Source organism: Salvelinus fontinalis, chromosome 24 (assembly GCF_029448725.1).
Source record: "Salvelinus fontinalis isolate EN_2023a chromosome 24, ASM2944872v1, whole genome shotgun sequence".
Classification (NCBI taxonomy): domain Eukaryota; kingdom Metazoa; phylum Chordata; class Actinopteri; order Salmoniformes; family Salmonidae; genus Salvelinus; species Salvelinus fontinalis.
This window is the reverse complement of record NC_074688.1, coordinates 44,986,846-45,002,404: the sequence shown is the minus strand read 5'-3', so window position 1 is coordinate 45,002,404 and position 15,559 is coordinate 44,986,846. Positions and strand designations below refer to the sequence as shown.

Here is a 15,559-nt window from a genome sequence, read left to right as displayed (position 1 = left end):
CCATAAGGGCTAAAACGGTTCTCTACCACCTTAACGCTCTATTCCAAACTTCTATTTTCTCTCACTGTGAGTTAGTTCACTAACAACCTGATGTCTGTTTACATTAGAACCTATAGTGAATGGCGTCAGGTTCTGTACTAGCTCCCAAAAACACAGAATGTTTACGGTGTGATGTCTGGTTACCCGAGACTAGCTCTCTACCTTCAGTTGACCCCGGAAGTCCCTCAACTCTCCATCACAGACTATTGTGATTCAGTGGTTCAACTGAACAGTTATGCTCTTTCCTCTTTTCATTCGTAGTAAAGCCCTGACATCAGTAGATGTCACAAAGTGTTCATACAGAAACCCAGACTAAAACCCTAAACGGTAAGATATGCAAATGTGAAGAGGCGACTCCGAGATGTTGGCCTTCTAGGCAGAGGTCCTCTGTCCAGTGTCTGTGTTCTTTTGCCACATCTTAATCTTTTTTTAAATATTGTCCAGTCTGAGATATGGCTTTTTCTTTGCAACTCTGCCTAGAAGGCCAGCATCCCGGAGTCGCCTCTCCGCTGTTGACGTTGAGACTGGTGTTTTGCGGGTACTATTTAATGAAGCTGCCAGTTGAGGACTTGTGAGGCATCTGTTTCTCCAACTAGACACTCTAATGTACTTGTCCTCTTGCTCAGTTGTGCACCGGGGCCTCCGGTGCACAACTTTCTATTCTGGTTAGAGCCAGTTTGCGCTGTTCTGTGAAGGGAGTAGTACACAGCGTTGTACGAGATCTTCAGTTTCTTGACAATTTCTCGCATGGGATAGCCTTCATTTCTCAGAACAAGAACAGACTGACGAGTTTCAGAAGAAAGTTATTTGTTTCTGGCCATTTTGAGCCTGTAATCGAACCCACAAATGCTGATGCTCCAGATACTCAACTTGTCTAAAGAAGGCCCGTTTTATTGCTTCTTTAATCAGGAAAACAGTTTTCCGCTGTGCTAACATAATTGCAAAAGGGTTTTCTAATGATCAATTAGCCTTTTAAAATTATAAACTTGGATTATCTAACACAATGTGCCATTGGAACACAGGAGGGATGGTTGCTGATAATGGGCCTATGTACGCCTATGTAGATATTCCATTAAAAATTAGCCGTTTCCGGCTACAATAGTCATTTACAACATTAACAATGACATTTCTAAGTGACCCCAAACTTTTGACCGGTAGTATATATTTGACCTCTCAACTTCCCTATCAAATCAGAAAACCTAAGAAAATTTACAACGATGAAAAAATGGTTTGATGAAGAATGCAAAAAAACGAAGAAAGAAATTGAGAAACCTATCCAACCAAAAACATAGAGACCCAGAAAACCTGAGAATATGCCTTCACTATGGTGAATCACTAAAACAATACAGAAATACACTACGGAAAAAGAAGGAACAGCACGTCAGAAATCAGCTCAATGTAATTGAAGAATCCATAGACTCAAACCACTTCTGGGTTAATTGGAAAACACTAAACAAACAACAACACAAAGTGTTATCTATCCAAAACTGAGATGTATGGGTAAAACAATCTCCAATCCTTTTTGGCTCTATAACAAAGGGAGAAAAACATATACATGATCAAATACAAATCTTAGAATCAACTATTTAAGACTACCAGAACCCACTGGATTCTCCAATTACAGTTGAAGTCGGAAGTTTACATACACCTTTGCCAAATACATTTAAACTCAGTTTTTCACAATTCCAGACATTTTATCCTAGTAAAACATTCCCTGTCTTAGGTTAGTTGGGATCACCACTTTATTTTAAGAATGTGAAATGTTAGAATAATAGTAGAGAGAATTATTTATTTCAGCTTTTATATCTTTCCTCACATTCCCAGTGGGTCAGAAGTTTACATTCACTCAATTAGTATTTGGTAGCATTGCCTTTAAATTGTTTAACTTTGGTGAAACGTTTTGGGTAGCCTTGCACAAGCTTCCCACAATAAGTTGGGTGAATTTTGGCCCATTCCTCCTGACAGAGCTGGTGTAACTGAGTCAGGTTTGTAGGCCTCCTTGCTCGCACACACTTTTTCAGTTCTGCCCACACATTTTCTATAGGATTGAGGTCAGGGCTTTGTGATGGCCACTCAAATACCTTGACTTTGTTGTCCTTAAGCCATTTTGCCACAACTTGGAAGTATGCTTGGGGTCATTGTCTATTTGGAAGACCCATTTGTGACCAAGCTTTAACTTCCTGACTGATGTCTTGAGATGTTGCTTCAATATATCCACATAATTTTCCTACCTCATGATGCCATCTGTTATGTGAAGTGCACCAGTCCCTCCTGCAGCAAAGCACCCCCACAACATGATGCTGCCACCCCCGTGCTTCACGGTTGGGATAGTGATCTTTGGCTTGCAAGACTCCCCCTTTTTCCTCCAAACAGTGAATTATAAGTGAAATAATCTGTCTGTAAACAATTGTTGGGAAAATTACTTGTGTCATGCACAAAGTAGATGTCCTAACCGACTTGCCAAAACTATAGTTTGTTAACAAGAAATTTGTGGAGTGGTTGAAAAACAAGTTTTAATGACGCCAACCTAAGTGCTTGTAAACCTCTGACTTCAACTGTATATATCTGCGAATTGGCACTAGAACAGTCTGCAGCACCGAGCCTCACCCTACTAGATTCTGGTGCTTCTGTCCCCAACCCAGGAGGGCCTTGAACACCTAGGAGCACCTAGATCTTCTGCACAGATTCTGCCAGACCTGGGCCCTGGCAGTAAATCTCAGTAAGACAAAAATAATGGTGTTCCAAAAAAGGTCCAGTTGCCAGGACCACAAATACAAATGTTATCTATACACCGTTGCCCTAGAGCAACACAAAAAATGATACGTACATCAAAAGAAAGATATAATTCGACATACCAATTAGGATCTGGCAAAAAATATTTGAATCCATTATAGACCCCATTGCCCTTTATGGTTGGGAGGTCTGGGGTCCGCTCATCAACCAAGAATTCACAAAATGGGACAAACACCAAGTTGCGACTCTGCATAAATATCCTCTGTGTACAACATAAAACACCAAATAATGCATGCAGAGCACAATTAGGCCGATACCCGCTAATTATTAAAATCCAGAAAAGAGAGGTTAAATTCTACAACCACCTAAAAGGAAGCGAATCACAAACCTTCTATAACAAAGCCATCACCTACAGAGAAATTAACCTGGCTGGTCCTCGGGCTCTGTTCACAAACACAAACACACCCCACAGAGCCCCAGGACAACAACACAATTAGACCCAACCAAATCATGAGAAAACAAAAAGAGAATTACTTGACACATTGGAAAGAATAAACAAAAAACTAGGCCAAAGGCAAACTAATCCTAAACAGAGAAGACACAGTGGCAGAATACCTGACCACTGTGACTGACCCAAACTTAAGGAAAGTTTTGACAATGTACAGACTCAGTGAGCATAGCCTTGCTATTGAGAAAGGCCGCCGTAGGCAGACATGGCTCTCAAGAGAAGACAGGCTATGTGCACACTGCCCACAAAATGAGATGGAAACAGCTGCACTTCCTAACCTCCTGCCCAATGTATGACCATATTAGAGACACATATTTCCCTCAGATCACACAGACCCACAAATAATTAAAAAACAAAACCAATTTTGATAAACTCCCATATATACTGGGTGAAATACCAGTTTGCCATCACAGCAGCAAGATTTGTGACCTGTTGCCACAAGAAAAGGGCAACCAGTGAAGAACAAACACCATTGTAAATACAACCCATATTTATGTTTATTTATTTTCCCTTTTGTACTTGAGCTATTTGCAGATCATTACAACACTGTATAGAGACATAATATGACACTTGAAATGTCTTTTGTGAGTGCAATGTTTACTGTTCATTTTTGTTGTTTATTTTCACTTTTGTTTATTATCTAGTTCACTTGCTCTGGCAGTGTGGAGGCTGGGGACTTGAAACATTTAGGAGGATGGAAGACCCACGGTATATGTGTGGATCGAACGACAAAAAAAGCAAATTCGAAAAATCATCAATGACAAATGATTTTTAACCCAAAACGTTTAATAAAGACATTTATAGTAAAACATTATGGGGAATGGGAATGAGAGGGCTACTGACGGTGTTGAGAAGGGCAGCAGTGATTGGATGAGGGTATAAGGCAGGGGTTGAGGTGTTCAGAGACTTCAGTCCAGAACAGGTGTTGAGGTGTTCAGAGACTTCAGTCCAGGACAGGGGTTGAGGTGTTCAGAGACTTCAGTGCAGGACAGGGGTTGAGGTGTTCAGAGACCTCAGTGCAGGTCAGGAGTTGAGGTGTTCAGAGACTTCAGTGCAGGACAGGGGTTGAGGTGTTCAGAGACCTCAGTGCAGGACAGGAGTTGAGGTGTTCAGAGACTTCAGTGCAGGACAGGGGTTGAGGTGTTCAGAGACCTCAGTGCAGGACAGTATTGAGGTGTTCAGAGACCTCAGTGCAGGACAGTATTGAGGTGTTCAGAGACCTCAGTGCAGGACAGTATTGAGGTTCAGAGACTTCAGTGCAGGACAGGGGTTGAGGTGTTCAGAGACTTCAGTGCAGAAAAAGGTTCATCATGGATAGATGGTGTTAAAGATGAGCTCAACTCCTCCACTAAGGACAAGATTTGACTGGAAAGAAAAAACTCAACACACAGTTAGACAAAAGCTAAGAAGGAGTTAGTCCAAGCAAGGAGTAAAATCACATTGATGTGTAATATTTAACCTTTATTTAACTAGGCAAGTCAGTTAAGAACAAATTCTTATTTACAATGACGGCCTACCCCGGGCAAACCAGGACGACGCTGGGCCAATTGTGCTACAGCCTGCAATCGAACCAGGGCCTGTAGTGACGCCTCTAGTACTGAGATGCAGTGCATTAGACTGCTGCGCCACTCGGGAGACTCATGTGGAGCCCAAATAATGCGAGCGTGTTTGTGATTAGGAAATGGGGAATAACAGGTAGCAGAGGACCGGGGATTCAGTTCTTTAGAGGTCACAGGACTGTTCAGTTCTTTAGAGGTCACAGGGCTGTTCAGTTCTTTAGAGGTCACAGACCGTTCAGCTCTTTAGAGGTCACAGGGCTGTTCAGTTCTTTAGAGGTCACAGGGCTGTTCAGTTCTTTAGAGGTCACAGGGCTGTTCAGTTCTTTAGAGGTCACAGGGCTGTTCAGTTCTTTAGAGAGTCACAGGGCTGTTCAGTTCTTTAGAGGTCACAGGGCCGTTCAGTTCTTTAGAGGTCACAGGGCTGTTCAGTTCTTTAGAGGTCACAGGGCTGTTCAGTTCTTTAGAGGTCACAGGGCCGTTCAGTTCTTTAGAGGTCACAGGGCCGTTCAGTTCTTTAGAGGTCACAGGGCCGTTCAGTTCTCCAGAGGGCCATGGGTGGAGCGTGGGGGAATTACTGTTGAAAACAAAATTAAAATGAATATCAATTCATTGCAAAATCGGTAACATAATTTCATTAACAATTCAACTAATGTAAACGTAATTATAATGGGGAAAAACATGTTAAAGCCTTACTTTAAAGATGAAGTCCATTCTTCTCATAGTCTGGTTGGCAAACTGGTCGATGGCCTTCTCGTACCAGTGAAGACTTTTCTGCAGCGATTTTAAGAATGATCCTCTCTGTAGGTAAGACTGCGAGGTTCCTCAGTCTCTCTTGTCTCACAGTGTTTCCGAGAGTAGCTCTTCAGCCTCTCGAGGCGGGAGAAGCTTCGCTCCATCCCAGCTGATGTTGCCCCCCCATAGTGGCAACGAGGCACATGAGCCTGTACAGCTCAGTGCATCGCTTCATCAAGTCCACTGCTCTTATAGTGCAGGATTGCGTCACACAGCTTTGGTTCCCTTCAATCTCCTCAGTAAACCACTTGCAGCTCTGTTTTCAGTCTCTTCCTGGCCATAGGTCTGCAATAGGCTTTTGTCAGAGGATCATCTGAAGCATTTTCTCTTTTAAAGAATAAAATGTACTTTTTATCTAACAACTTCAGGAATCGCATGCTGTCCAGGCTTTAGTACCTCGGTGCTATCCGAGACTTGATGTTATCATGAATTGAGTCATACAGTGCCTTGTAGGTGTGCCTTACATCCTGAGTGCCCTGCCTGGTGCTACCTCCTATGAAAGATCTCTGGATCCTCTTGTCATGCTTGCTACCTTCTCATATATGGCAATGAATGCTACATCAGACTTGTGCTCCTCCATGCTGCTAGTCAGATTCTCTATTCTTCTCTTACAGTAGGTTACATCCATGGCTTTCTGCTGCACTATGTCAAATACAACATCTGTGTGAGTAAATATCTCCTCAAAAAGTAGAAGTAGGGCCTCACGAGTGGCGCAGTGCTAGCTGTGCCACTAGAGATCCTGGTTAGAGTCCAGGCTCTGTCTCAGTGGTCTGAGACACTGCATCACAGTGCTAGCTGTGCCACTAGAGATCCTGGTTAGAGTCCAGGCTCTGTCTCAGTGGTCTAAGGTTCTGCATCGCAGTGCTAGCTGTGCCACTAGAGATCCTGGTTAGAGTCCAGGCTCTGTCTCAGTGGTCTAAGGTTCTGCATCGCAGTGCTAGCTGTGCCACTAGAGATCCTGGTTTGAGTCCAGGCTCTGTCTCAGTGGTCTAAGGTTCTGCATCGCAGTGCTAGCTGTGCCACTAGAGATCCTGGTTCGTGTCCAGGCTCTGTCTCAGTGGTCTAAGGTTCTACATCACAGTGCTAGCTGTGCCACTAGAGATCCTGGTTCGAGTCCAGGCTCTGTCGAAGCCGGCGGTGCACAATTGGCCCAGCGTTATCCGGGTTAGGGGAGGGTTTGGCCGGCCCGGGATGTCCTTGTCCCATCTCGCTCTAGCAACTCCTGTGGTGGGCCGATCGAATGCACGCTGACACGGGTCACCAGGTGTACGGTGTTTCCTCCGACACATTGGTGCGGCTGGCTTTCCGGTTAAGCAGTGTCAAGAAGCAGTGCGTTGTGTTTTGGAGTACGCACGGCTCTCGACCTTCACCTCTCCCGAGTTGCAGCGATGGGACAAGACTGTAACTACCAATTGGGGATATAAAAATATATATAATATAAAAAAGTTAGAAGTAAATTTTTGTTTATCAACATCTTCCAGCTTTGCCTTTAACCCGTCTGAACCTTGACACAGTGTCATCATCCATGGTAAGGTTCTCTATGATCAGTGGAGACTCGTCATTCAGGGCTGTTTTGAGCCCCTTTTCTTGGGTGGGTTGCCTGTTTTGCATGCTATTTTTGCATTAATACGTGTCACATATCAGTTTGCAAACAATGTAAAAAATAAAATAAAATAAAAAAATCAATGAGTCAGATGATCCTCTGACAAACATGGTCTCTTTTTTGTTTTCTTGAGTAAGGCAGCTCCAAAATGCAGGTGTTTCAGCCTAGCTCAGTGCTTTCTGTGGTGGTGGGGCAGCCAGCGGAAAATACGGAGCCTAGGGGTTGGTAATGTTCTCTAGTTGCGCCTTGATTGGGTAATGTTCTCTAGTTGTGCCGTTATTGGCTCAGTGTTCTGTCGCTCATGGGGACCCTATGTCACCGCCAAATCTAAGGGTAGATCTCGAAAATTCAAACCCCTTGGGTGCTGCCATAGAGTTACATTAGAAGTGCCCATCCAAGAAGGCTCAAGGTCATTGGTCACAGATAAAATGATGTCAAATCAAGTTATATCTACAGTAGCTTTGATTGGACTGATCATGTCAACATCATACTTTCAAATTCTTAGCTAGAAAGCTGGCAGTCATTATCATGGCTCAAGTCGACAATCTACTGGCAAATCCTTTTCAATCCTTTTCAATCCTTGTCTTATGAAGATAAATTATACATATAGAAACGTGTCGTTGCTCATTGGTCATTGGACATAAACATTACACAACAAGTTGGACATCGCAAATTAAACAATGCGTGGTTACGAAGGAATCAGTGGCTAACTGCAAGCATTGCAAAGCAATCACAGGCCTGCTATTCAGTGGAGTGGCTGTGTGGTCCCAAGTCTGTGTTTAAGGGTCTCTTTTCATCCAGGATGATTTTAAAACAACTATTTACTCTGAACTGGGAAATCTGACATCATTGAGTTCAGGACAGCTGGAAACTCGGGGAAAAACGAGTTTCCGACTGACAATATATTTTGAACGGTCATCCAACTCGGAATTGTAAATCAGGAACTCTGGCCTCTTCTAGAGCCACGACCTGAAGATCACTGACGTCATCATGATTCAACCTTGTTTTTTTTTCTTGTTTATTTCCACATTCCCAGTTGTCTTGAAAGCACCATGAATCCAGAGAATCACAGACTTTGATGACAAAGTTTGATGACAAAAGGACCACAAAAGACCTCCGCACCACCTTCCTGTTCAAGTGAGAACAGCACAACAAGTCCAGAAATGTCTTGTATGCGGTCGAAGTTACTGTAGACCTTCATGACAAAACAGTGTATTTAATCAATTATTTGGTGACATGAATATATTTAGTATAGTTTTATCACATTTTTAAAAACTTTTTAATGACATTTCACTGAGGAGGATGGTCCTGCCCTTCCTTCTCTGAGGAGCCTCCTCTGGTTTACATTGCTAAAGCAAGTGAAATTATCACGCCTGCTCCCGCTCTCCCTCTAGGGCGCCAGGCTGCCCTTCATTACGCACGCCTGTCACCATCATTACGCGCACCAGCGCTCATTGGAGTCACCTGGACTCCTTCACCTTGTTGATTGCCCCTTTTTATATCTGTCTGTTCGTCAGTTGGTTCCCCGTGCATTAATATCGTTATGTTTTCATGTCCAGACGCTGTTCTGTCCTGTTTCAATGCAGGGACCGAGAGACTGAAAAACAGCTTCTATCTCAAGGCCATCAGACTGTTAAACAGCCACCACTAACATTTAGCGGCCGCTGCCAACATACTGACTCAACTCCAGCCACTTTAAAAATGGGAATTGATGGAAATTATGTAAAAACGTACCACCAGCCACTTTAAACAATGCCACCTAATATAATGTTTACATACCCTACATTACACATCTCTTATGTATATGTATATACTGTACTCTATATCATCTACTGCATCTTGCCATCTTATGTAATACATGGACCACTAGCCACTTTATACTATGCCACTTTATGTTTACATCCCCTACAGTACTCATCTCATATGTATATACCGTACTCTATACCATGTACTGCATCTTGCCTATGCCGTTCTGTACCATCACTCATTCATATATCTTTATGTACATATTCTTTATCCCTTTACACTTGCGTGTATAAGGTAGTAGTTGTGGAATTGTTAGGTTAGATTACTTGTTGTTATTACTGCATTGTCGGAACTAGAAGCACAAGCATTTCGCTACACTCGCATTAACATCTGCTAACCACGTGTATGTGACTAATAAAATTTGATTTGATTTGATTTGATTTGATTTCATGTCCATTGTTAATTAAATGTTCACTCCCTGTATTTGTTTCTCGTCTACCAGCGTCAATCCTTACAGAAATAGATAATAAACAAAAGTGAAATAAACAATACAAATGAACAGTAAACAACACACTCACAAAAGTTCCAAAAGAATAAAGACATTTCAAATGTCATATTATGTGCAAATAGTTAAAGTACAAAAGGGAACAGAAATTAAATAAACATTAATATGGGTTGTATTTACAATGGTGTTTGTTCTTCACTGGTTGCCCTTTTCTTGTTGCAACAGGTCACAAATATTGCTGCTGTGATGGCACACTGTGGTATTTCACCCAGTAGATATGGGAGTTTATCAAAATTGGATTTGTTTTCGAATTCTTTGTGGGTCTGTGTAATCTGAGGGAAATATGTGTCATACATTTGGTAGGAGGTTAGGAAGTGCTGTTCAGTTTCCACCTCATTTTGTGGGCAATGTGCTCTCTCGCTCTTTCTCTCTCTCTCTCTCTCTGTGTTTCTCTCTGTCTCTGTTTCTCTCTGTGTGTCTGTCTGTCTCTCTCTGTCTCTCTGTGTGTCTCTCTCTGTGTGTCTCTCTCTCTCTCTCTCTCTCTCTCTGTGTTTCTCTCTGTCTCTGTCTCTTCTCTCTTCTCTCTTGTTCTCTCTGTGTGTCTCTGTGTGTCTCTGTCTGTCTCTCGCTCTGCTCTCTCTCGCTCTGTCTGTCTCTCTCACTCTCTCTCTGTCTCTCGTTCTCTCTCGTTCTCTCTCTCGTTCTCTCTCTCTCTCTCTCTCTCTTTCTCTCTTCTCTTCTCTGCTGGTGTAAGAAGTTGTGGTGCTCTGGCTCTCTCATTAAGTTTAACCGTTCACACACATTCTGTGGTTTGCCTCTCTGCTATTACCCCGTCACAGCCTAGCTCAGGGAAGACAGGAGAATGACTGAAGAGAAGTGAATTACTGCTACTGTAATTGGGAGCATGTGGTTTCTCTCACAGCCTGCAGTTAAGTAAGATCTCTCATGTTTGATTCAGATTGAGAGAGAGAGAGGAGTTGTGACAACACTTTGGGACCACTTCTGATTTAAAAGGGCTTTATAAGTATATTTGAATGATTTCAATCAAACTTTATTAGTCACGTGCGGCGAATACAACAGGTGTAGACCTCACAGTGAAATGCTTACTTATGAGCCCCTAACCAGCAATGCTGTTTTAAGAAAATATGTGTAAGAATAAGAAATAAAAGTAAAAAGTAATTTAAAGAGCAGCAGTATAATAACAATAGCGAGACTAAACACAGGGGGGGGGGGGGGGGGGTACCGGTACAGAGTCAATGTGCGGGGGCACCGGTTAGTTGAGGTAATATGTACATGTAGGTAGAGTTATTAAAGTGACTATGCATAGATGACAACATAGAGTAGCAGTGGTGTGGAGGGGAGGGTTGTGGGGGGGGGGGGGGGCAATGTAAATATTCTGGGTAGCCATTTGATTAGATGTTCAGGAGTCTTATGGCTTGGGGGGTAGGAGTTGTTTAGAAGCCTCTTGAACCTAGACTTGGCGCTCTGGTACCGCTTGCCGTGCGGTAGCAGAGAGAACAGTCTATGACTGGGGTGGCTGGAGTCTGACATTTTTTAGGGCCTTCCTCTGACACTGCCTGGTATAGAGGTCCTGGATGGCAGGAAGCTTGGCCACAGTGATGTACTGGGCCGTACGCACTACCCCCCTCGGCCTCCGTCCTGAGGTCGGAGGCCGAGCAGTTGCCATACCAGGCAATGATGCAACCAGTCAGGAGGTTAGGGTTAGGGTTAGTGATGTAACCGCTCAGGATGCTCTTGATGGTGCAGCTTTAGAACCTTTTGAAAATCTGAAGACCCACGCCAAATCTTTTCAGTCTCCTGAGGGGGAATAGGTTTTGTCGTGCCCTCTTCACGACGGTCTTGGTGTGTTTGGACCATGATAGTTTGTTGGTGATGTGGACACCAAGGAACTTGAAGCTCTCAACCTGCTCCACTACAGCCCCGTCGATGAGAATGGGGGCGTACCCGGTCCTCCTTTTCCTCTAGTTAACAATCATCTCCTTAGTCTTGTTCACGTTGAGGGAGAGGTTGTTGTCCTGGCACCACACAGCCAGGTCTCTGACCTCCTCCCTATAGGCTGTCTCGTTGTTGTCGGTGATCAGGCCTACCACTGTTGTGTCATCTGCAAACTTAATGATGGTGTTGGAGATGTGCCTGGCCGTGCAGTCATGAGTGAACAAGGAGTAGCGCCGCCTCTGGGTGAGCCTTTTTCTGTTTGCTTATGGCGGAATACAGCTCATTCAATGCTGTCTTAGTGCCAGCATCAGTCTTTGGTGGTATGTAAACAGCTACAAAAAATACAGATGTAAATTCTCTAGGTAGATAGTGTGGTCTACAGCTTATCATGAGATACTCTACCTCAGGTGAGCAAAACCTCAAGACTTCATAAGATTTCATGCACCAGCTGTTGTTTACAAAAATACATAGTCCGCCGCCCCTCGTCTTATCAGACGCCTCTGTTCTATCCTGCCGGTACGGCGTATAACCAGACAGTTTTCAATGTCATGTTGGTAGTTTAATCTTCCGAGTAGGTCATCGATTTTATTTTGCACGTTTGCTAGCAGAATGGAAGGAAGTGGGGGTTTATTCGATCGCCTACGAATTCTCAGAAAAGCAGCCCGCCCTCTGTCTCCTTTTTCTCCGCCTTCTCTTCACGCAAATTACGTGGATCTGGGCCTGTTCCCGGGAAAGCAGTATGTCGTTCACGTCGGGCTCGTCGGACTCGTTAACTTCTACTCGGATCTGGGAGCACCCCCATCAGTAAAAAAGCTGACTAGCATAGCCTAGCATAGCGTCACAAGTAAATACTAGCATCTAAATATCATTAAATCACAAGTCCAAGACACCAGATGAAAGATACACATCTTGTGAATCCAGCCATCATTTCTGATTTTTAAAATGTTTTACAGGAAGACACAATATGTAAATCTATTAGCTAACCACGATAGCAAAAGACACAACTTTTTTTTCCCCACCATTTTTTTCCTGCATAGGTATCTATCACAATTTCGACCAAATAAAGATATAAATAGCCACTAACCAAGAAGCAACTTCATCAGATGACAGTCTGATAACATATTTATTGTATAGCATATGTTTTGTTCGAAAAATTTGCATATTTCAGGTATAAATCATAGTTTTACATTGCAGCCACCATCACAACTCTCACCAAAGCAACTAGAATAACAACAGAGACCAACGTGAATTACCTAAATACTCATCATAAAACATTTATGAAAAATACACAGCGTACAGCAAATGAAAGACAAAGATCTTGTGAATCCAGCCAATATTTCAGATTTTTTAAGTGTTTTACAGCGAAAACACAATATAGCATTATATTAGCTTACTACAATAGCCAACCACACAACAGCATTGATTCAAGCCAACAATAGCGATAACGAATAAACCAGCAAAAGATATTAATTTTTTCACTAACCTTCTCAAACTTCTTCAGATGACAGTCCTATAACATCATATTACACAATACATATAGAGTTTGTTCGAAAATGTGCATACTTAGCGGCACAAATCGTGGTTATGCATTGAGAATAGTAGCCAAGCTGTCGGGACAATATGTCGGGAGAAATCTTGGGAGAGGCACCTAATCTAATCAGTAACTAAATTTAAACTTGACTAAAAAATACAGGTTGGACAGCAAATGAAAGATACATTAGTTCTTAATGCAATCGCTGTGTTAGATTTTTTAAATTAACGTTACTACGACATACAGCGTGCGTTAAAGCGAGACCGCACTGAAATTATTGGCGGAGTTTTACATTTTTCAACAGAACAACGAATTAACATCATGAATAGTTCTTACTTTTTAATGAGCTCCCTTCAGAATCTTGGGCAAGTTGTCCTTTTTCCAAAAGAATCGTTGCTCGGTTGTAGATTGTCGCCTTCAATGTTGGAATTAGCAGTAAACATTAGCCATGTGGGCCAGACGTGCCCAACTCACTAGAACGCAGCACAAATAAATACCCGAAAATCGCAATATACTGATATAAACTGATATAACTCGGTTTAAAATAACAACATTATGATGTCTTTAACACCTATATCGAATAAAATCAGAGCCGGATATATCTAAGGGCTATAACGGGAGCTTTCTAGAACGCCATCCTGAGGTCTGTCTTGCGTCATGGCAAAGGGAAGAAAGAGAGGACCCCACATTGCCAGCCCATTTATAAGGCCTCAGATCTGCCTAGCAACTCCATTTCAATTCTCACTATTTGCTGACATCCAGGGGAAGGCATATGCAGTGCATCTCAACCAATAGAAGACATACAAATTAATAAACCGACCTCAGAACAGCCTGCATATTTCAGATTTCTCACTTCCTCATAGGAAAATTGCTCCAACTCGAGTTCTGTTTTACTCACAGATATAATTCAAACGGTTTTAGAAACTAGAGAGTGTTTTCTATACAATAGTAATAATAATATACATATTGTACGAGCAAGAATTGAGTACGAGGCAGTTTAATTTGGGAATGAAATTATTACAAAGTGCAAACAGCACCCCCTATTGAGAAAAGGTTAAAGGAAAAAAAAGATTCTGCCAGTCGGCGGTGAATAATCGTAGTTCTGATGTTCAGAAGTTATTTTCGGTCATAAGAGACGGTAGCGGCAACATTATGTACAAAATAAGTTTAAAAATAAGTTACAAACAAAAAACACAAATGGTTCGGAATACGTAAAACGTCAGCCTTATTCTCCGGCGCCATCTTTGTTCATTTTAAGACCATTTAAAAGGGCTTCATAAATAGATTTGAATGATTTAAAAGGGCTTCATAAATAGATTTTAATGATTTTAAAGGGTTTCATAAATAGATTTGAATGATTGTTTGTTTGATTGAGTTCGTTCTTCTGGCCCCGGCCTCAAGAGGGAGGACCTTTTTACCCCCTGTCACTTCACATGAGGCCTGTAACTGTAACGTGGCAGAATATTAGGTGGCATAGGAGGAGTTAGGACAGAGCTGCAGGGCTTTTCTGAACAAAAACAATGTCTGATGAAACTGCTAGACTAGCACTGTGCTAAATTAAACCCTCTGCCCTGTGCTAAATTAAACCCTCTGCCCTGTCCTAAATTAAACCCTCTACCCTGTCCTAAATTAAACCCTCTGCCCTGTCCTAAATTAAACCCTCTACCCTGTCCTAAATTAAACCCTCTACCCTGTCCTAAATTAAACCCTCTGCCCTGTCCTAAATTAAACCCTCTACCCTGTCCTAAATTAAACCCTCTGCCCTGTCCTAAATTAAACCCTCTACCCTATCCTAAATTAAACCCTCTGCCCTGTCCTAAATTAAACCCTCTGCCCTGTCCTAAATTAAACCCTCTGCCCTGTGCTAAATTAAACCCTCTGCCCTGTCCTAAATTAAACCCTCTACCCTGTCCTAAATTAAACCCTCTACCCTGTCCTTAATTGTACCCTCTCCCTGTCCTAAATGGTACCCTCTCCCTGTCCTAAATGGTATCCTCTTCCCTATATACAGTAGTGCAATGTAGCTTCTCCATTTTAACAGCGAGGGGCACTTTTAATTGGTGACTTTGGCGTCAGCTCATGTGTTTGGGATTTACGATGCTGAGATTGGATAGGACGGAAGAAACTAAATCTCTATGTACACACACACACACACACACACACACACACACACACACACACACACACACACACACACACACACACACACACACACACACACACACACACACACACACACACACGCACACACACACACACACACACACACACTAGTGGGCCCTCAGATGTATGAAGGCTAAACGTTGTTGATCCAAAGGTCAGAGTTGTTCCAGTTCGATGGGGGTAATTGGTGGGGACACCGTCAGGCATCTCTCTCTGTCTCTGTGTCTGAGGGGAGGGTAGAGGGGAGGAAAGGGAAGGAGAGGAGAGGAGAGGAGAGGAGAGGGGAGGGGAGAGAGGAGAGGAGAGGAGAGGGGGGAGAGGAGAGGAGAGGAGAGGAGAGGGGGGAGAGGAGAGGAGAGGATAGGAGAGGGGAGAGGGGAGGGGAGGGAGGGAGGAGAGGAGAGGGGTGCAGAGGAGAGGAGAG

At 42.9% G+C, this 15,559-nt stretch overlaps 1 protein-coding gene across 1 annotated transcript in view; it reads left to right on the top strand.

Moving 5' to 3' along the window:
• LOC129822479 (LHFPL tetraspan subfamily member 6 protein) overlaps nucleotides 1-15,559 on the top strand; it is a 185,374-nt gene that overhangs the window by 11,011 nt on the left and 158,804 nt on the right. The gene's annotated exons all lie outside the window — the stretch shown is intronic.